The 24,104-nt window shown below is 35.4% G+C and overlaps 1 pseudogene; it reads right to left on the bottom strand.

Moving 5' to 3' along the window:
* Positions 1-12,747: 12,747 nt before the first annotated feature.
* LOC149166617 (uncharacterized) lies at positions 12,748-13,443 on the bottom strand (annotated as a pseudogene).
* Between the last annotated feature and the right edge of the window lie 10,661 nt (positions 13,444-24,104).

Below are 24,104 nucleotides of genomic sequence, written 5' to 3' on the forward strand. Positions count from 1 at the left end.
TTTCGATGAATTTACCTATATGTTTTTCAATCTTGCTTTTGAACTCTTTAAAATATTCAAAAGTATGATCTTTTTTCTGAGAAAATATACCTAAGTAAATCTCATGCAACCATCAACAAATAGTAGGAAAAAATAGGTACCTCCTAATGGCCTCGTTTGCATCGGCCCACACAAATCAGTGTGCACAAGCTCTAGTATATCTCTCTTCTTTCTATCTACATTTGCAGGAAACTCATCCCTATGCATCTTCCCAAGAGCACATGCTTCACAATCAACATGAACATTCTTTAAAATAGGAAGACCATTGACCATACCTCATTTCTGAAGTAGCAACAGGTCATTGAAATTGATATGATTGAATCTTTGATGCCATAAGTCTTCTGCAGTCATAACTGATGAGGTCAAGGCTTGGTGTGGTGCGCTTCTTACATTCATCTTATACAATCCTCCCACTTGAATACTTGATGCAATTGGATTCATTCGATCCAGTAGATATTTAATAACACAATAAGACTTTAAAAACTCTACCATAAGATTATGATATGTTATCATAGAAATAGAGATCAGATTCTATTTTTATTCTGGGTACATACATTACATTTTGAATATGTTTAAGATTTCCATCAGGCAAAATCACAAGAACATTACCATACCCTTTCATCTGGTGCCCTCTATTATCACCAAGGTAGATATTTGCACCACTGCTAGTTTCTTTAAAATTCTCAAACCAATGTCTGTTACCTATCATGTGAGTGGAAGTTCCTGAGTCCACAAACCAAGTTTCTGCTTCATCATCCTCAGTAGAGAACGCAAAATCTGACACAAACAATTTGAGATTTTGGTTCTGATCTTCATCAACTAAGTGCCTTGAATGCTTCTTATGTCTATGGATACCTTCATCAAACTTCTTCTTATGGAAATTTTTAGCTATGTGACCAACTTTACCACAATAAAAACATTTGGTTCCTGAATCACTTATGTTTGAAGACATACCTTGAGGTGATTTTCTTTTTGGTGTATTTCCACCTTTCTGTCCTGCACTTGCCTTCCCTCTGAAGGGATTCTTCTTCACCATTAGAGCAAGATTTGAACTCTGGGGTTTCAGAGTCATCTGCCTCTCTTCCTCTTACATCAGGATCCTTATCAGTTCTTCGAAATTAGGGGCTTTCTCTCTCACATTCAAACCTATGATAAACATCTGATAGTCATCATTCATACCATTCATGGTGATCATGACGAGATCAATGTTTGACACTGTCTCTCCTATGTCGCCCAACTTATCTTTGAGCTCCTTGATTCGAGAGATGAACACAACCATTGATTCATTCTCCTCCATTTTAATGGAGAGAATATTTATTTTCAAAAACAGCAGGTGATTTGTGTTTTTGATCTCATATAGGTCCTTGAGGGTTTTCCAGATGTCGTTTGTTGATTTACATTCACGGATGTAAGGGATAATACAATCTTTCACTGATAATTTTAACAACGCTTTTTCTTTGTTCTCCCTCTTTTCCCAATCTTGGATTGTTGTTGTTTTTCCACTTGTAGCTAGGGTTGGCTTCAACTCATCACCGCTTGCAATCACCCGTTTAGTAGGATGTCCTTCTCATACATGGTTCTGTCAGCCATTATAACCGCACACATGTACTTGTACCTATAAACCCCCCTCCACCATCATCATCGTGGGTTTTATTGGATTACCCATAACCATGCTCTAGGTTTTATTGCATTACCCTCAACCATGCCAACAAGGGCTCTCAGCCATCAAGGCTCAACACAGCCACCATGGCTCAACTCTTTCTTTTTTTTGTTAAATTTCCATAAGGAAACCTATATTATCTTTAGTCAAATAATGTTACAAATAAATATATGAAGTGTTGTCTCAAGATAGGGAAACTTCTTGGACACGCAATCACTTGGTTGAGGTAATATCTTAGCCACACTCCAATATAGGAAATGACTCCTAACTAATAGGAAAAGACTCCTTTACATAGCAAGAATCACAAATCAGACAAGTAGGAATTACATTTTCCAACAATTTATGAGAGTCAAGTTGTGGTTTTTGTCTGTGTAAGGCACTAGTAAAATGGATAAGCACATGAGCGAGTGGCTATCAGTGCAAGCTTCAAGTAGCCAACAATGCTGATGTCGATTATTTTATACAAATGCATTGTCAAAATCTATTGAAAAAATACATTTCACTAACTTAAAATTAAAACCCCCCATTCACAAATTTCGATACCATAAAATTATAAATAAATGGAACCTTAATTCATAATTCCCATATCAAAAAAGTTGTAAATAAAATTATAAATAAATGGAAAGCATTCATTCGATTAATTTTCAATGACTATTTGTTAGTGAATGGAATCAAAAGGTATCGTTAGTAGCATAGAGATCCTCATGTGTTGCATAAGGATGATATCATGATGGTGGTAATGTTTTTCATGTCATAGATGAGTCGATTGATGCATTTGACACCTCATCTCCTGGAAAAACACCTATGGAAGGGTTGTTTGTTCATGGTCTTGGTGATCATGCAAATTGTTGTTTCCTTGTGCCTTTTTGTTGAGCATCGTTGGAATGGAAGAGGTTTCAATTTTGAGCGGAAGATGTTTACTTGAAAAAAGTTTCCTTTATTCAGGATGTCAAGGTAATATTGTGCATCTTGTTGCTTACTATTCTCAAAGATTAGCTTTGATTGTGTTTTACATGGATTTCAGGTTCTTTTAGTCAATATGGTTGGTCTAGCCCAAACATCTCCTATAATTTCCCTTTCCAATTAATACCCAGGTTATTTATATTCAATACCATGAGGTATGCGAGCATATGGGACATTGTCTTTAGTTTTGTAGACTCAATCATCCACTTTATCCCCTTATTTTCAAACCTTATAAGGATTCAATTATATTTGTCTACCAAACCTACCAATCGTAACTTCTCTCTGAGCAGTTGTTCAATTCAATCATTATAAAAATTAATTCGAATAGTGGGCTTTCCTTCATGGTTAATAACATGGTGTAGTGGTAATGTCAAATGTCAACAATGTATGTAGTACCAAGCACCTAAACATAAATTGCTTACAATTATGTGGGCTAACACTCGCTAATTTTCCTAACTATGTGAGTCAATAGTTTTTGATAGAACAAAGGTCATGAGTAAGTATGGTACATAGGATTTATGACAGAGATTCATCTTGTTATGCATGCCATTTTTTTTAATTATGTTATTACATTTGAGTAATTTCTTAATGTTGCCTACTATTTATAGTCGAGATTGTTGCAAAGGAAAAAAAAATTGCCCTCCATTTTTCCCAATCATTCATTATGATATCATAAGAGAGATTCCTACTCATCTGCAGTGTTGCAATATACTTATTTTGCCTCTGGGCTAGGTATGGTCTTTGCTATCTTGCAAACATTGGCATTTTTATACCTTGTTTTTAGCCTGGCATGCCACAAGCTAATGTATTTACCATAGGGAAAATATATATTACCACATACGTGGAGAGAGTAAAATAAATTATGGCATTTACTGCATTCGTCGTATTATATTTACATTTTCATGCTTGAATTCTTAAATTTTTGGCATCAAGTGCGAATACTAGTAAATAATTGCTAATTTCGACATAATACATAAGCAAATTTACCATAGGTGTAAGTTGTTAATGGATTATATTCGCTTCTCACTAAGGCTTCTATGTCTGTGTATCACGTTGCTTGGTCTCCTTTATATATTTCCCTTGCATTTCATCCATACATTCACAATGCAGACATACATCATACAGAAAGAGTTACTCATAAGAATTATAAAATAGTGCCAGAGAATGCATAGATGTAAGAAATATAATATTTTTTTCTTGGATCCAAAGTGAAATTAAGCATTTCAAGAGCTTTAAATATTATTTTGGTGACATTACCCAAAGCTTTAGAATGCATTTTAGTGTCCTTAGCATGGATTTGTGACACTGCGCTCAAGCTTTGGAGTTTACACGAGTGGCTGAAGTCGAATAATGACAAAAGCATTTTCTTTTCCCGTGGGGGAATCCATAATTCTAGAATAAGACCAGAGGTATCAATAGAGGAAGTAGAGGTGAACTTAAAACTGGATTTGGAGTTTACATGAGTGGCTGAAGTTGAATAATGACAAACACATTTTCTTTACCAGTAGGAGAATCCATAATTCTAGAATGGGATTGGAGGAAGCAGTAGAGGAAGTCGATTTGAACTTAAAACTGGGAGAATTACCTTAGCATGGATTTGTGACACTGCGCTCAAGATTTGGAGTTTACATGAGTGGATGAAGTCGAATAATGACAAACACATTTTCTTTACCTGTGGGGGAATCCATAATTCTAGAATGGGACTGGAGGAATCAATAGAGGAAGTAGAGTTGAACCTAAAACTGAGAGAATTACTACAGGGAGTTATATATCTGCAAGAGGTAATACAATATGGAGAAGAACCATGAATGTTTTCTTGCGAAGAAGGCTTACTAAATCTAAATAGTGATGAATTCCCCAACTTGGAAGAGCATGATTTCACAGAAGTATTTTTATGTTGTGTTGAGGGTTTGGTTGATGGTAGAGGTGGCTCGGAAGAGCTTCCTCCTGCGCCTTCTCTTTAGGCTTCATCTCCTTCCGTGTCTCCTTGCCTGTTAGGGAAAAATAGTAGATCAAAAAACAGAAGTGTTCTTGTGAAGTTGTCGAGGTTCCTGCGGAAGGGCCCTGGAGTTATTCCAGTATCCATATAGGTATAAAATGCTGCAGGTTGCTACGTAAAATCAACAGGTGTCACAAAGACCCAAATGTCAAGCTCCAAAGGCTATGGGAAAATTTTATATTAAACATCAAGCCTTGGGAAAAGTTTATAATAAACATCAAATTTTAGTGAAGTAATACTAAGTAGTGCTAATATTACTTCACTTGAGAAGAATGTAATTAAATACATAGTCTTATCATAATTTCAATATGTACCTTTGACCTCCAAAAGAAGCCAAATAAAATGGTGAAGTTAAATTTTGGTTGAGAGAAAAAGGCAGTGAATATAAAATTTGGTTAAAAATAAAATGCTAATAAAATTTCCTTCGAACTTTGCCCTAAAAAAGTTTTCGTCATCAGTTTTTTAGAGGAACTAATAGAAAAGGCCCAACAGATTACTATAGCCCCTTCAAACTTGAGGGCATGGATTAACAAAAAGGATTCAAATTGTAAATAAAATTATCATTAATGAACTCTGAATAAATTTCAGTTATTAATATGGATAATTATGTTTCTAATATGGCTAATTATGTTCTAAGTAAATGGAAATTAATATCTTCGAATTATAATTTCAACTTAAAAATATATTAGAACAATATTTTAGTTTTTTTAGTTCATATAATATTTACATATATTTATATTGTTTACCCAAAAAGGATTTGAACCCAGAATTTCAGGGGACCAAATTCCTCGCTCACACGACCATTACAAGTAGAGATGCCTTACATATTAGAAAAATAGAAGAGAGAGCATAGAGCGATTACACACAACACAAATTTCACTTCATATTTTTATTGATCATTACAGATACAAATATATAAGACACAAATTACTGACTTCCACACAACTAGATCACCATTACAACTCACACATTGAAAATAACGACTTCTAGACTAACTCCTCCTAACTCCTAATGACAGCTACACATGACATGGAAGAATTACTTCCAACACCCTCCCTTAATGCTTACATGAATAATATTAAAAACAAATATTACAACAATAAATAAATCTTTATCTCACTGGTCTTCATCAGCACCCACATCCACTTTGGAATCTCGCAAAGACCGCTCTTTCAACACCACATCTTCGAGTTTCACCACCACATCTTCGAGTTGTCACTTACCTCCATTTAAAACGTAACCGCCTCTGACCATCGTTGATGAACTTTGCAGGATCAACAATATTGAAAACTCAACTCGTCGTGGCTTCCGCTATAAGTGCCATAAAGTAATGAACCATCCTATGGACCAACCACCATCTGTATGACATTTTGCTTTTGACTATATGTCAGTTGATAGGGTGGAGGTCTGGATATTGAATGTGCTCAAGAGCTGATCAAACAACTTGACCTTACACAAGAATTGATGTTGATAGGGTAGAGGTCTGGATATTGAATGTGCTCAAGAGCTGATCAAACAACTTGACCTTACACAAGAATTGATGTTGATAGGGTAGAGGTCTGGATATTGAATGTGCTCAAGAGCTGATCAAACAACTTGACCTTACACAAGAATTGATGTTTCAACACGGGAGCTTCTAGTTTAAGAACTACCAACGCTTTTTATAACCAAAATTACTAACACACAAGAATTAATGTTTCAGACACAAAGGCTTCCAGTTTAAAAATCATCCATCATTATAAAAACACACAACACCAAAACAATCTTACAATTTTTTTATTTTTTTTAATACTACACATAACAAAAATAAAATTAAAATTTCAAACTTTAGCTCACACCACAACTTGAACATAATATCAGAAAGCTTGAAATTGACAGAGCAATCTCTGTGATTTCTAGAGCAGCACAGGCTTCCGCAACCATAAGATCTTCCCATAAGCGAAATTGAATATGGAGCTGACCCACAAAACCTCTACGGCACTGGATCTAGTAGCGGCTTGATTTCAATATGATATATGAAATCCACCCATTTGGACTTCTCTTATATCAACACTGGTCAATATATTATTACCCAAATGATTCCACAAACCAAAAATAATTTTATTTAAACATTATATGGATTTGAAGGATGATGACGAAATTAGTGGTGCGCTTCTCCTTAAAGAAAATTCATAAAATAAATTAACCTTCACTTACTCCTCGTGCGATGACCAGTGAGAATATAACCTCACACATCTCTCCCTCTGCGATTGGAACTGTGCTGCGAATATTTCTAGGTCACATAGTAATTCTTAGTCACGGTATTCACTGACAGAAACACACTGTTGCTCCTACTGCGGTTGGTGTTCTAATTCCCATGCATTCCACAACATTTTCATTTCGCTTTCTTTTTAATTTCAAATCTGCAGAATTTTGAAAACGTCCAAAACACCAGCCACAACATTAGCAGTGAGTTCCTCTCCTGCAGTGGAGAATGCCTGCATCGTGAGTGAGCTGCTTGAGCGGAAGGTTTCGGTGCCATTCTTTATGCTTTTTCATTTGTTGAAGATGCCAATTCTCCGGATGGCATGAAATATGATCCGTTCAGCATCAGATCTCCATCCGATTTCCCAGAGGCTGGCGCAGAACCGTAATAATTTGCAGAGGCATAGACTATAGCAGTGGCGGATAAATACCCTGATCCAGAAATTTTTAGCAGGCAACGCTTTGGGAGAACAGGTACTTTAAAGAGGTATGCAACCATGATCGATGGTGTCCGCACAAGTACATTAAACAACATCAAATTTGTTCAACAGAAATAAACTATCACATATTAATATTACTCTATCTATGTATAGAACAATAACACTCAAGAGTCTAGAACAATAACACTCAAGACTCTTTCACACCTGCTTGGTCTTCCCGTAAGAGAATCAAGTTAGATTTAGCTCTGATATCATATTAGAAAAATAGAAGAGAGAGCATAGAGCGATTACACACAACACAAATCTCATTTCATATTTTTATTGATCATCACAGATACAAATATATAAGACACAAATTACTGACTTCGACACAACCCGATCACCATTACAGCTCACACATTTGAAACGACGACTTCTAAACTGACTCCTTGTAATTCCTAGTGACAGCTAGACATGACATGGAAGCATTATTTCCAACATTACATATCACAACAATATTTCAATGAGTTTTTTACTTTAAAATGATAATATCATAAAAACAATACATCTAAAAATATTTGAAAATGAAAAGGATTTGGTTTTTAGATAAATTTGGTTATTAGAGAATTTTTAATTATTATTATTTATCAATACAATTAGTTGTGTTTTAAAGTGAAAGAGCTATTTTTCTAAATTGATAAATGTATAAAAAATATGAAGTAACCACTCATCCAAATTTATAAAGATTATTTAACTTTAATATTAGGTATATTTTACCATCATTATGTTTTACAAGTTTTCATATGATTAATAAAATTTAATATTTATGTTTTATAAATTTAATAGCATTATTATCATTTTGTTGTGCAAATTTTCATATGATTAATAAAATGTAATATTCTATATTTTTATGGTATTTTCATATAAGAGAATTTTTTTTTAAATATTGATTTATAAGTATTTGCATTTGATATCTCTTATTATATGGAAACAACATTTTATTTGGGAGGAAGGGGGGCAAAAAGCGGAGTTCGTGAAAAAGAAGAGACATTATATTATGAAACTATGCTCAATATTAAATACTCAAACCAAATATTTTAAAACATCATAATTAATGAATTCCTATGGACAACTACACAGAACGTGAAGGTAATCTGTGGGATGACTAAAAGATTTTTATGACTACAAAGAGTTCTACTTATTTAGAAACATAATTCGTTTGGATGATTTCGTGGAAAATAATGAAGGAAATATCGGATTGCAAAGGAAAAATTATGATGTAAATAATGAATACATGTAATGAAATTTTATCTATTTAAAATTTTGAAAATTTTGAATTAGTTTACCATTTTAAAGATTTAAAATTTATAAAGTACAAAATTTAGCTTTCAATTGTCAATATTAGATTTCAAGATTGTAAATTTATTTGAAAATATTAATATTAATTTCAAAGTGAAAAAAGAAAATTAGCAACAATAGTTCATTCCGTTGGGTTTTATGCAACTGCCATATACAAGTATTATTAATCTAGTTTTAGCATTTATTATTAAAATCCTTTCATATGTTTCTTTTGCATAGTAGTATGTTGGAATTCCCATAACGAAATCAATGGATGCATATGCTAGTCTTGCCAAGGGAGGAGCGAATTTAGAGAGGCGTACATAACTGAAAATCATGAATGCATATTCCCCAATGCCTTGATTCTCCTTTAAGGCCATTGCTGGAAAGCTAAACCTTCACAGCACTCTCCAAAAGCAAAGTACAACCGAGGGATCTTCCGCATAGACTGTAGGCATTCTTTCTTCTCAACAGTTTTTGTTTTCTTGTCATTTTATTAATTAGCACAAAATTTCGGAGTAATAAATTATGTATTTTTATATGTTTGATAAAAATAAGCATTTTTATGATTGTAATGTATTTTTCTATGTTGATCATGTAGTAATTGAAATTATGTGTGGATTTAGTGATCACCAACATATATGTTATTTCTTCTCCCTCTGATTTTTAAGGGTTTTAATTTCTAATTTTCAGGGCTTCTTTTATTATCTTTCTCTATTAAATTTTTTTCACTTAGGGTTTTTACAACTACCATGTACATGTATCATTACTCTGGTTTTGGTATTTATTTTAAATGTAGTAATGGTGTTTGGATAGTTTTTTTAAATTACTTTTATTTAGAATTTTGATAATAATATAGTGGAGTTGCAAGTTTCCAAAGAAATGTAACACAAAACCTAATAACCATCAATTCAGAGCTTATGGCATCTTACATTCGTGGATTTATTTTATTAGATCAAACCATAGTCAAATTTGTGCCATAAACAATTACAACCAGAAGAGGATTTTTTTGCAAATTAACTTTGCACCTTCTTAACTTCATCTTTAGATGTCTAAAAAAACATTTAAATTGCCACTTCACAAATTCCTCAACTGGTCATTGTTGAACTTGGAATTAACGATCGTTACCTTTATTTTTTTGAAAAATAATTGCAAATTAGTTTTCAATGCATTAGTCACATTATATTCTTCGCAACGAACACCTTTTACATTCATAGACGAAATAGATTACTTTTATATCGTGTATCCTTAACATATTTTTAATAATTATGTTTTTTCTAATATGGGAAAGTTTTTTCTTCAATATTTTTTATTTGAATATATCTACAAAATTTGTAATCATAGAAAAATGCCAACTATATGAAACTTTTAAAAGATTATGTTATTTTCTTAAATAAAAGTGCATGCTTAGAAGTGAAATACCATTATTTTATGTATTATGTTCATTATGTTATTTATTTATTTATTTATTATTATTATTATTATTATTATTATTATTATTATTATTCTTATTATTTATTTATTTTTTAATTTTTTCTTTTTTTTTTTTTTTTTTTTTTTTGCATATTATGAAATTTCCTATATGAACCAAGACAATGTACTTTTTTCCTAATTTTTTCTTTTGTTCTTGTTATTTTCTGAGTTTTATATTTGTTGCAATCTAGGTATGACACCAATGAAATCTAATGTATTTTCAATTAATTTAGTTATGGTAGACCCAAAAATAATGGCACACATTTCATTTATGAAAAATAAATAATTAATTTTATCTATTTTTTTAGATTAGGTTTTTTATTTTTCTAAATTATAGCATTTCTTTTAAGCTTTTAACCTTCTTTATTCATCATTATTAATTTATCATTTACAAATGTAGGTTATAATTTTTTATACAAAATTTTTCCAAAACCTAGTTTTTAGCTTTAGTGGTTGAGCCTCCACTCCCTTGTTACATAGTGAAGTTGTTATAGACATCCAAATCGATATAGATAAGCCTTATATTTAAATTATTTTGCTAAAACACAAGAAAACATTCTCGTTGGTCATCCAGATGCCTTTGTAAATGTAGGTACTTCTATAAAAGTGTAAATTATATTTTGCTAAATACATAATTGATTCCTAATTTATAATTAAATAGGACTCAAAACAGTTATCCGATACATGTCACATTGTTAAGATTTAAAAAATCATAAAATAAACTAAATTATAACTTTATTTTCATTTATTATTAATATTATTAATTATAAAATAATTAATATATCATTTAAATATATATACATTAAAAAAACACGTGGCAAGTTTTTTAATCGTGAGATTATGGAGATTTTAATTTATAAATAGATTTTGTTACAATACCATGGCCCAATACTATAGGTTACTAATACCCCATACCCAAAAAACCATAATTCATATTCATCTAACATTTTTCTAATTAAAAAAATAGAAAAAACCTAACTACTTTTTTAACTATTAATAAAAATATTTTAACAATTTTCATAGAAATTAAATCTAAACCATCTACATATTCATTATTAATAATTAAATATTAAATTAAATTTTTTAAACTAGATTTCAAAATAAACACACCTCTACTATAATAATATATTTCGTTATAAAGAGAAAACAAATTAGAAAAAAATCCCATAATCAAATTCCATAACCATAACACTAAGCAATACAAAAAGTATAGTGCAAATTAAGAGTTTAACACAGTGATTTTACAATTTATTTATGTATATTGTGATAATGGTAAATGAAAACATAATAATTATAAGATACAAAGTGATCTGGGTGATCTATATTTACCATACAATGTTAAATTACATGTCTATCAAATTTTACTATTTAAAACTAATATTAAATATTTCACAACATAGAAAGACAAATATAAAGAATTGGCCAGAGTCTTTGCACCTCAAAAATGCCATCTCGCCAAATAAATTGTACCAAATTCACTGGAGAGATTTTTGAAGGAGTTGCTTTTAATGTTATTTCTTGGATTTTCTAGTGTTAAAATCCAAGATATGAAAATATATAACTGTTTCTTGTCGAATTGGTTTTCCCCCAGATGGGTCAAAATTGAAGTATAATTGGAATGATATGAAAATATATAATGGTTTTTTTTGAATTGGTTCACTCCTAGTTAGGCCGATAGGCCTTCCTTTGAAAGGGACTTTCGTCGTCCCTTTGTTTCTCATGCTGACACGTGGCGTCGGGAATAGAGCGGGCACAACCGCAGAGTTCTGCAATCTCATGCTGACACGTGGCGTCGGAATAGAGCGGGCATAACCACACAGTTCTGCAAGTGAGCGGCGTCATGTATTCATGGATATTCATGAAGGCTGTTCTGCGGCTAAATTCATGCAGTTCTCTTCGGAAGCTTATGCATTCTTAAGCTCCAGTAGTAATGGCGCATTGTGTTTTCGGAGAAAGATGCATATGGTACCTTCTGTCCGTTTGGTAGCTACCCAGTTATGCGGTCCCTGTTTTGCGGTGCACAGCTGTTCTGCGATGCACGATCAACTGTTCTGCGGTTTCCGTGCTTCCATGACTTTACCGGGAGCCTTCTTGGATCAAACTACCGGCAGCCTTCTTGGATCAATCTCACAGAGTATAGCAGTGTTCAAACTGACAGAGGAGCCTGGTTTGACAATCTCACGAACGGGTAACGGAGCTGGAAATCGTGAGTCGGAGCTGTTGTTTAGAAAACATCTGCACAACATCATTTCTTCCAGGTCAGGTCATCGTCTCTCTCAGTCCTGTTTAATTTTCAAGCTCTCTCAGTCCTGTTTAATTTTCACTGCTTGTATTCTCAGAAGCCCGGGTCCATTTCCTATACCTACCGAGACCTCGCCTATGACTATCCCGATATCTTTGATGATACCTACCGAGACCTATTTCACTATTCTACTGTGAGATTGTCCTGAGACTTACCGGGACTCTATGGTTATCCCCGGACCTGCGTTATCCCAATACGTATCTTGTTAACTGGGATCTCTCTTGGTAATCGAAAAATATAACGATTTAAAGCAATCGGCCTAAAATTTCCGAGTACAATGATATAGCCCAAGGCCTTCCATGGGGCTGGGCTATTTGCCCCTCCTTTCGTTGCGGGATTGAATCCTCTGTAACATGAGCTGCTGCTTGAAATTATGAATAAAATTTTCAGCCATTGCATTTAGATCGTCCGTGGATAGGCCATCTGGGTTTGTGCCATCTTCAGTCCTAACATAGTTGGTCATATCTTCATTATGAGGAACTTCCAAGACATTGGATGTGGCCACTTTAGATTTGTTCATTCCCACATGAGAAAAGCTTTGGGTTGGCTCAACCAGGGGGGAAAATCATGGGTTTTTCTTGAAAAATGAGGCAGAAATGGAGGATCAATCTTGAGGAGAAAATTGATGGGTTTTTCTCAGAAACTCTGGAGGATTTGAAGGCTCAAGCTGGGGAGACAAACGATGGGTTTTTTGTGAAAAAACTGGTGGGTTTGGAGCCTTACCCTTAGGAAATTTATGTTTTTTCAGCCTTGAAGGCTCAACCAGTGGAGGCCTAAATTGTAGCTCCTCTTCTTCTTCTTCAAAATTTTGTCCATGTTTATCAAATGTAGTCCTACGCATATTGCCAGCTTTCTTTTTATTATTATTGCCATTGGTGGGACCTCTGTTAGAGGTGACTGCAATAATCCCAATGACCAAATTTCATAACACAAAAAGCATTGAAGGGGTGAGCCAAGTGTGCATCACATTGCATACCTGTGGTAGGGACTACTTGAGTGGCACCATGAACATTATTTTCATTTTTTTGAGTTGTATGATCAAGTATTATTAGGTTAGTGTTCTCATAGTTTGGGAATCTGAAATTCCAAATAAAAAACAAGGATACTTTGAAAAGAAATCATAAAACAAACAATCAAACAATTTCTGGGAAGCTCACTGCATTCCATCTGGGTAGACATGAGCTGTTCCATTGAGAGCACCATATAAAGAGGTAAAGTTCAGCACCTAACCTTCAAAACTGTTATAAAATCCCTGGAATTCCTACATAAAGATAATTCTAGCATTGTAAAGGCAAAACTCGTCAACTTTTCAGCATTGCTACCCACAGGAAAGCAAATTTAGGCTAAATAATAGAGTGACTGGATTACTTGTTCAGTAAGCATATTGTGCAAATGGCTGGCATACAAATCAGAAGACAAATTGCTCTGGCATACCAAAAAAATGCTCTCACTTTCATTTTAATTTTATTTGGAGTTATTGTACTTCAGAGCTAAGAACTTCCTTCAACAACATATCTTCTGCAACACGAGTTTCCTTCAACAACATGCCCTCATATACCTTGATCTATCCAGCAATGTAGAAAATCTACAGCAGTTAAAGCACAACTTGCCCATGCCACTATATTAGATGAAGCAAAGTATCCAATAATCATATTGAGAAACTAGATCATTTTCAGAATATATACTCTAGGCTAGCAGGCTCTCATGATAAGTAGTGGCACTTCTATCAAAGTATCTTGTGCTTGTTAGTCGTAGGAAATACAAATATGGTCCTCTATCATTGCCAGCCTTTGGTGACCATAAACCAGATTCTCCTCATTCAAGGAAGGAATGCCTGAAAAAGAATACGTCCTTTCTTTTGCCAACCTCACGTGCTTCCCTCCTTTCTAGGGTGTATTACACTTGAAAGGAGTATAGTATCACCATGCCCTTCAACATAAGACCCTGCACCATCAATGTCCCTGTTAAGGGTTGTCACCTTAGCAATAACCACCACCAAATGAGTTGTAACCTTGGCTTCCACAACTGGTAGAGTCAAGACAGTCCACCTGCTAGCGTGACATCTAATGCAACATCCTTCTATTCACTTATGCTCTATATGCTATAGACATCATGCACTGTTCATAGAATGGTAAGTGTGTGCATAATTAGTTGTAAAAATGCAGCCCAACATTACTTCAGCCATGGTTTCCAGCATGCAGCCATATAATAGAACCTTGTGGAAACAAACTAGATTCCAATAAATATGTAGCTTCACCCAACCAACTTTATGTATACATACACAGACAGCTAGAACAGGTATAAACCAATAGTCACACCTTCCTAGCAATCCTCAGGCATGTTAGATCATGGAACAAATGATGATGGTTGTTAGTTGCAGGAAATGCAAATATGGTCCTTTATTGTTGCCAGCCTTTAGTGACCATAAACCAGATTCTCCTCATTCAAGGAAGGAATGCCTAAAAAAGAAATACGTCCTTTCTTTTGACAACATCACGCGCTTCGCTCCTTTCTAGGATGTATTACACTTACGAGGAGTTAAGTATCACCATACCCTTCAACATAAGACCCTGCACCATCTCTCCATCATAGCTGTCACAACATGTGTGTCAGTCACCCTTTTTTATAAATCTACACGCAGGTGGCTTCTTTTAAACAATCAATGTCCCTGTTAAGGGTTGTCACCTTAGCAATAACCACCACCGAATGAGTTGTAACCTTGGCTTCCACAACTGGTAGATTCAAGACAATCCGTGCTTCATTAATTCCTAGAATCATGTGCTTTTAATATCCAAATCATACATCATGCAATGTTCATAGAATGGTAAGTGCGTGCATAATTAGTTGTAAAAATGCAGCCCAACATTACTTCAGCCATGGTTTCTAGCATGCAGGTATATAGCAGAACCTTGTGGAAACAAAATGGATTCTAATAAATATGTAGCTTCACCCAACCAACTTTATATATACATACACACACAGCTAGAACAGGTATAATGATGATGGTTGCCTAGCTAGGATCAACTCCACTGCATTACTAACATGTACATAATTAACGTTTAACTCATCATTGCTACCGAATTGTACCTAAATTTATTACTAGGTCAACTCATCCCATGCAAATGCCAATATTATCCCATGTTGGGTAAGCCATGTGCAACACCATTGGCGTATGACTGCTACCCATGGAGTTCATGATTGGGTTCAAAATAGGTATATGATGCCAGCCTCCCTAAAGTGAATATGGTAAAGTGTCAACATACAGAGTTTACCTCTGAAATTTGGAAGGCAGGGACTGTAACACCTGTTGTGTCAGCCCTATTGTTAAGCACTCACCCCTAATTTCCTCTGTGGTGAACATGTCTCCAACATCAACATCTGTTGGTTTCCAAGGAGAACACAGTCTGTAGTAGGGGCAAGTTCTCATGATCTATCTATTTATTGGGCTGAGGCTCCTCCCTATTTCTCTTCAACATATGTCATTCTACTCTGAATTCTGCATGTGTGGTGCGTAAGAAACTCACTACTCACAATACTAGTAGACAAAACATGGTGTGAGCACACATTTTTAGAGCAAATTTTGATTGTACACACCTAAGGATAGGTAGGAGGCGAGGTCATTCAAAGCCCTTCCTTTCAGTCCATGAAATTACATGGGTTGTTAAGGCTAAAATTATATTGAAACTGCCCACATTCTTTCCCCTTTCACATCATACTCCATCTTCCTCTTTTTAACTTTGTACAAAAAGAAAATGGGAATTGAATTACTCCTCTTTTCCAAATCCCTACATTTAGATGGGTTGGTCAGGCTGCAAATAAATAGAAACTGCACATGATAGTCTGCAATCTGGCCACTATTGTGTGACTGATGGAATCTGATTGTTGTTATGGTCTAGCCATTGTTTTCAGGGTCCTGTTTCTGACAAGAGGGAGGACCCAGATAGCTCTTATTACAAACATGAGCTTCGCCCCAGATAGTTCTTCTATATTCCTGGACTGAAGGACTGTGTGAACTTTCAGATTCAATAGATATACATGGTGTTTGAATAGCGTGTTCACTATATGCAATGGTTGCTATTCAAAATCCCTAAAATGTGCAGAAATGCACAAGCACAGTGAGTACACCTGAATATAGCATATTAAAGAAAAAAAATTGTGCCTTTTTCACAGAATAGTTAATATATCATAAATTATTACAAAGCCATAAGGAGTCCAGTCAGCCTTTTAGAAGGGTCTGCAAAGGGTAAATTAAGTGAGAGAAATACATGGCAATTGCCTCGATTCAGGATAATACACTTTAGCCAATCGTACAACCTATCTTCCAGAATTACCCACATGGTAAACACCACTCACTACATAACGAAGTTTCACATAGATTTTCTTGCTATTACATTTAGTTTCATATGATTTTATACTCGTTTGGAATCGTTTAATTTACTTTGAATATTCAAACAAAATCGTCAAACATATTCATTGTCACTTACAGTGTTTCCTTTTTGGATGGCAACAGGTATGAATACATGCTACCTACGAAGGTTGTATGAGTGTTGCGAAGAAATTCAGCAATAGGAACTTATGTTACAAGATATGCAGACAAGGATCCTGCCACAACAATCAATGCCACTTTACCGTTTGCGCTCTGCCATTAAGTTGTTAAAGAAAATAAGGAAAATACTTAAGATAACAATTCACATCCATGAAAGGGATGCACACAGGCAAATGCGCCATCAATTGCAAGAATAGCTCGCACAATATGGCACCACAATAAACACTAACTCTGTTGTTTTGTTCTCGTTTTGTTAAGATATATTTATGCAATTCATGGAATTACAGTGTTTAAATTTTTCTTCATAATTTACAGAGGTTATATTCTCCACAGAGTTTTGTATGGCTGTGAATGTAATCAGTAAATAGGTTGGGCGTTTTCCTTTTCCTTGTAGTATACATATATGCATTTTGGTCTTTTATAGCTAAACACTTGGTTTGAAATAGTTCTGCAACCAAATCTTGCATGTACGACATGTAAATAATTCCATTTCTGAAATCACAAAGGAATCTTGTCTGTGCAACGAATATGCATACAGTTTTTAGACTAGATCAAGAGCCTACTACAGACCAATACCCTACTTTTACGTTCTACCATTTTAGTTTACACACGCATTAATCAAATCAGCTGAAGTATTCCCTCTGGCATTGGACAATTGTGGACTCTCAACAAGTTTCTGACCAGTCACAACAATATATCAGGGACTATCCTAGTGGAACTTACTAACTTATCCTCACTGTCGTGGCTTTCTCTTTATCACAATATGTTGCATGGGGAGTTTCCAAGAACGATAATATCATGGAAAGGTCTTTCTCAGCTTAACCTTTCCAACAACAAGATCACATGATCAATTACTGCGTCACTTGGGATGTTTCCTGTTCTTAACAGCCTTAACCTCTCAAACAATTTGCTTTCAGGGGAAATACCCCTTGAATTAGATAACCTCAAGTTGAGCTTTCTTAATGTGTCTGGCAACCCCTTGTCTGGCTCTGTCCCTGTTGGTTATATAATCTGGAAAATAGACATAGGGTATTGATTTTGGTTATTATTGTGGCCATAGTAGTCTGCTTGATTGGTATAGGTTTCCTCCATAAGGGACACAAGATTTTCGTGCAGGTTAACATAAGTACAGAGTCTTGGAAAATCACATCCTTTCACATGGTTGACTTTGAAGTGTCAGACATTCTGAATGGATTGACAGAGTATCATGTTATTGGAAGTGGACATGCTGGCAAAGTCTACAAGGTGGCACTGGAAAATGGTAATATTGTTGCTGTGAAAAGGATCTGGAATAACGAGAACCCACGATCTATCCAAGAAAAGAGATTTCAAGCAGAGATAGAGCTTCTAGGAAAGACTAAGCATACCAACGTTGTAAAGCTGCTTTGCTGCATCTCTGGTTCGGATTCTAAGTTGTCAAGCAAGAAATTGATCATGGTGGATAGGTAAAAAAGAATAAACAGAGGGTTTTTATTTCCCTTTTTGAGGCTAGATCTTCAAGGTAGAGATGTTCAGTGCTGGGCTTCTCATGTCCATTTATGCTTACTATTCCTCAGAGATGATTAACTATTTGGTGAGTGATACTTCGGGCATCTGTAACTTTGTAATGTCTATCAAACTGCTTGAGGCGAACCTGGGACCTCTCTATGGCAGATCTCTAGGAGAATATATGCAATAAAACCCATCGTTTGCTTGACTGGTTGTAACTGTCAAAATGTGATATGATGGGTATCTACAATTTGAACAGTAAATAATGTTCTCAACGTGCATGCATGCAGGCCTAATCTGGAAAATGTCATAGATCTATTACGTTCTAGTCATGTAAATAAATAGAAAGGATCTTTTATAGATTGAAGGATTAGTTCTCTGGTTTGAGTTTGACATGTTTTGGCCTTTGTGTCTGTGAAATGCATCTGGTGCTTTTACGTTCAGTGGGGGATGAAAGGATATGTGTAGCATTGTAAATAGGTAGATCATATAGCAAATTATGTACAGAATGATAAGTTTTCTTGCTGAATTTAACATTCTTTTAGCCATTTTGTTTCTGAAACCAAAATGATTATTGCATTAAGGGCGCTGGTTTTGTTACTGGTAAGCTCAGTATTGTTATCCCAGCATGGGATTAATGGTGTGTATATTCACTACAATAAAACAGTTGGGCCTGTGGACGGCAAGCTTAATGTGCATTTGGTCCCCCAGACACACGACGACGTGGGGTGGCTTAAGACCGTTGATCAGTACTACGTAGGCTCCAATGACAGTCTTCAGGTCTTATTAATTCCTCTATTCAAATATCAAGCCTTATTCTACATTAAAACAGTTTGTTGTAATGCATCTGAATGAAATGTGTTTACCATGAACTGTGAATCATATCTGCAACCAGCGCAACCTACCTGTGTGAGGAACATATTGGATTGTTTGGTATACTCATTGCAAGAAGATCCAAACCGTAAATTCATTTATGTAGAACAAATAGGTTTTCTTACCAAATAAATCATCAACGTCCTTATGAATAATGGAGAGTATATATGTATACTGAAATGATTTATAACTGAGTTTGCAGTACCCAGTCTCTTCAAGTTGATATATCTGACCTGTAGTGCTTTGAATTCAAAAGAGGAAAAATTGAACAGCTAAAACTTCTCTCAAGCTGAATGGACCAATTGTTTCTCTTGGTTTTCAGAACAAAAATATGCCAATCAATCTTATCACCTTTCACCCACTACTATTTGTCAACTCATTCATTTGATCCCCAAAAAAAATCCTTTTCCTATGTGAAGGAGAGAAAAAGACACCCCTGTACTATGCGGCAATCCAGACCCAAAATGTTTTGGCAAGTTTGCAAATCCACATAACATGCCTAACCATTATGCATCTCCCAGCAAACTACACAACGTGCATTTGTAAGGTCAGTGCTACATAGTCTATCTTTTGTTGCTGAACCCATACGAAGATTGAACCACCTAAACATTCTAATCTCAAAATACTTGGATGGCTAGATACCTTGAGGCTTCAGGCCTCCTCAACCACCTTGTTTCGGTATCCTGAATGTTCCATTCTTGTCAAGGTGATCTGCATATTCTCTATCCAATAATGAAGGGAAATATTTACTGCCAAGAACCCAGTGTTGCTATGCAGATAGACTCTAGATTCACTAAAGAGTTTAGGTAGAAGAAGTGAGGTGACGAGATGGGATTTGTACTCAGTTCAAATCTAATTTCATTAAAAAATTTAGGGACAGTAAATAGGGTGATGGGACTTATATTAATTTACAAATTGAGGTTTCTCAATGGCCATGCCTTAGAGTAAACTTGTAACCCATGTATGGAATCTAAACAGTGGATTGAATGCAGTGAACATAAACAAATAACCTGGTTCTGGATAGTCTGATCTGGTTCTAGACAGTGTATTGAATGCATTAAACACAAACAAATACCCTGAAAGAACCTCATTCCAGAGTATGATCTGGTTCTAGACAATGTATAGAATGCATTGAACATAAACTATTAACCTGAAGTAACCTGGTTTGATGTCTATGCTCATCATGATAGTGCAAGGATGCATAGATGCGTACACTTAAATAGTTAGTTTGATATATATGTTAAACATGGTAATGCAAGGATGCACATCTTCAATTAGTTGGTTGAAATCTGCTTTAACTATAAACCTAGATGAATCTATTTCGGTATGAACTAAATCCATATTCAATCGACTCTCAAACTAATTCTGTATAAACTTTACTTGAGATTGTTGAACTTCTACGACTACTTTTATCATTCATGAGCATCACATCACCTCACTTCCTGCCATATGACATTCATGTGAATAGTAAACCATCAAAGGACACACCAGCGGGTAGGACAAGAGGATTAAGTACATTGAATGGGAATGGATAACTAGGTTTCATATTTATGTGAAGCATTATAATGCAAGGATGCATATTTTAAGAGGTTTAAATACATTGAATATAGGTATAAGAATACAATAAGTATTGGTTTAAGAATATTATAATTTGACTTTCTAATCACACTATTCAATTACGGGGCCAACCTTATTTCCATCTGGTTATGGTTATCGAGATACACACAATGGTAAATGTTGACATAAACCAAGTAAATAATATTACGGGGCCTACCTTATCTCCATCTGGTTATAGTTACCGAGATGATAGAATGAGTTAAAAACATGGATCGATGGGAATGACTGTCAGTTGAGAGGAAATAAGACTTGCAGGCACCACTTGTGGTGCAAAGGCCTAAGAGCAATAAATGCCACCATGACAACTGCGGTTAAACAATATACATAAATTAAACGTTCCAAGATACATAAAGCAATAGATACAGAGAACTTTCCAATACGCAGAGGCACTGAGACACATAAACCAGATGGCCTTGGATACATTATTAAAAAAGAAAAAAGTTCAGGGAAACTTTTTGAATAGACTGAGAAAAAATGGGAAACTCTTATCAGAAAGGGAACAAAAACTTCCACATCCCCTCTTCCAGTCACAAGCTAATGCGTAGACAACAATCAGAAATGGGTTCCCCTATGAAATCAACTGAAAATTAGCTCCAAATCAGTTTCAACAAAGGATGAGGTTATTTATTCACCAAATCGTAATAAAATCTTCAAATGTCACTGAGGACTATCAAGTCAGTAAGCCAACTTTTCTCATTTTCTCGCCAAGCCAAGTAGAACTCAAAGGACTTTTAGTTAATCAACCAAGTTATGCAACACTATTCACAATTGCTTGCTAACCTTCGTCCTTTATTGTAGTCCCATTTGGCCATTTCTGCCACCAGTAGACGTCAGTATTTAAATCTGAAAGATTGCAATAAGAGAGAGCAGGTTGGGCTCTAGAGCCCAAATGGCAAGATTCCTTCTACATTAAACAACAAAAACATGTCAGCATTTTAGCCTTTCATCACATTCACATACTTGAGTTTTATATCATTTGGATGTTCAGCTTTGGAAGATGCTCCAGACACTCACAATGGGTTGCACACTGCTATTAATATGTATTCTAATACTCTCAATTGCTTAGAAATTTGCAGATATGGACAAAAATCCAAATGATAAGAAGCCATATTTTGGTTTTTTAATCCAAGTTGAAGGATATTGTATGAAATCATGACACACATGGTTCTTTTTGTCTTCGGCTCGTCCACATAGTTAACCAGGTATCCCATGGAGTTGCAAATTTGTATTTTCCAGATTCATTTGTCCTTTGCAAATTTCTCTTATCCATCACTATTTACAATTTTCTAAAAAAAACTCTTTAGAGTTGAAAGTAAGGGCTTCTGTATTTCCAAATATTAAAGTTTTCAATTTTAAATTGTTAATGGTTTCCTTCTATATAAAATTATAATGATAGTGATCTCTGAACATCCTTCTTGATCAAGTCATTTTTTCCCCTGGGAAAAAGTCGTAATTTCCATTAATGATTAAGAAAATTACATTTTGCAGATGCCGTAGCATATTCAAAAGCAGGCTGTGTGCCTGTCGAGTTCACTGTTAACTATTTATCTCCACGCAGGGAGCATGATATTATATCAGTTCAAAAGATCAAAATTAATGTCTTGCTCTTCGCAGAGAGCAATATATACTATATATAATCAAAGGATGTACAGTAAGGTCTGTATCTACAAAACTGAAAATAACAAAATTATCTGCATATGTATGGGCTATATAGCCCATCATTCAAGATGTTCTTCAAAGGGGCGATGATAGTACTGATAATATGTGCCGTCAGTGTCCTCCTGTATCCACCAGTCCTCTCCTATTCTGTGCGCAGCCTCTTTGGAGAGTTGGTCTGCAATGGTGTTCTGTTCCCTGTAGATATGGTGACAGACAAAAGATTCAAAAGACATAGTCAATCTCTTGGCTTCCTCCAGAATATGTCTTAAAGCAAATGCATGGCAATGAGATGCACTGTTAAGCCAATTACATACAACTTTTGAATCACCAAAAAGCTGTAAGTGTCTGCATTGTTTAAGTATAGCAAAATGTATAATGTGTTTGGCTGTAATGAGCTCTGCATAATTATTAGTGCCTCTTCCAAGGTTTATTTGAATCTTATAACAGTGTCTGTCATTTAAATGAAGAGTGGCGCCCCCCCCACAGCCATCATTTTGGGCCGATCCATCAAAAAATGCCCAAGGTTTAGAGTGATCAATGGGAATCGGGGAGAGAGTTCTTGGAGTAGATGCAGTGTCTTCGTCAGGTAACAGATTGTAATCAGCTACAGTGGAGAGGATGACCGAAGGCCAGTGGGTTCTCTTCATTTGAAAAATGGATAAGTTACGGGCTATCCATATAGCCCAGCAGATCAGCAAAGGGAGGTTCTTGGCTTTTCCCGTATGTTCAGAGCACCAGGTGGACCAAGCCTCCTAAAGGGATGCCCCGTGCCAATGTTTCAGCTGTGGAATGTGAGAAGTAATGGATTGCCATATCTGTGAGGTCGTGCTGCATGTGAGAAATAGGTGCTCCGTTGTCTCTTCAGCGTTTAAACAGAGATGACAACGAAAGGGCCCGTAGAATGATCGCTTTATAAGGTTGGAGCCTGTCGGGACCTTGTCAAAAATGATATTCCACATTAGAAGTCTTGATCTTGGAGCAGCCTTTAACTTCCAGATTGTCTTCCAAGCATTGTGAGTTTCGGGTGGCATGTATGTCTCCATGAGCTTAAGATATCCCAGCTTGGGAGTGTACACACCATGCTTGGCATGTGCCCAAATTATTTCATCCGGACCTTCCAATAGTCTGATATTGGCCTGAATGAGAGCAGAGATAAAGTCCTTCCAATCATCAATCCACTGAGGTGGCAGGTTCAATGCTCTGGCAGTTAACCAAGCCTGCTGGAGGAAGGTGGTATTAGCTTGGTCCCCGATATGTTTAATATAAATGATGCCTCTGTCATTGAGATAGCGCACAAGCTCCGCCGGGAGTCTGTGTGCATTCCCACAGCCAACCCAGGGATCCACACCTATCCGAACAGCATTCCCTTCTTTGATCCGCCATGTAATGCCTTCTCTCAGCAGTGGAATAGAATCCATGACAGCTTTCCAGATGTTTGAATATTGCGTGTTATGCCCAGGTCTGATGCAAAGCCAATCAAGAGT

This window comes from Pinus tabuliformis, chromosome 5_1 (assembly GCF_031772625.1).
Source record: "Pinus tabuliformis cultivar Carrire ecotype Pingquan chromosome 5_1, CPIR1, whole genome shotgun sequence".
Classification (NCBI taxonomy): Eukaryota; Viridiplantae; Streptophyta; class Pinopsida; order Pinales; family Pinaceae; genus Pinus; species Pinus tabuliformis.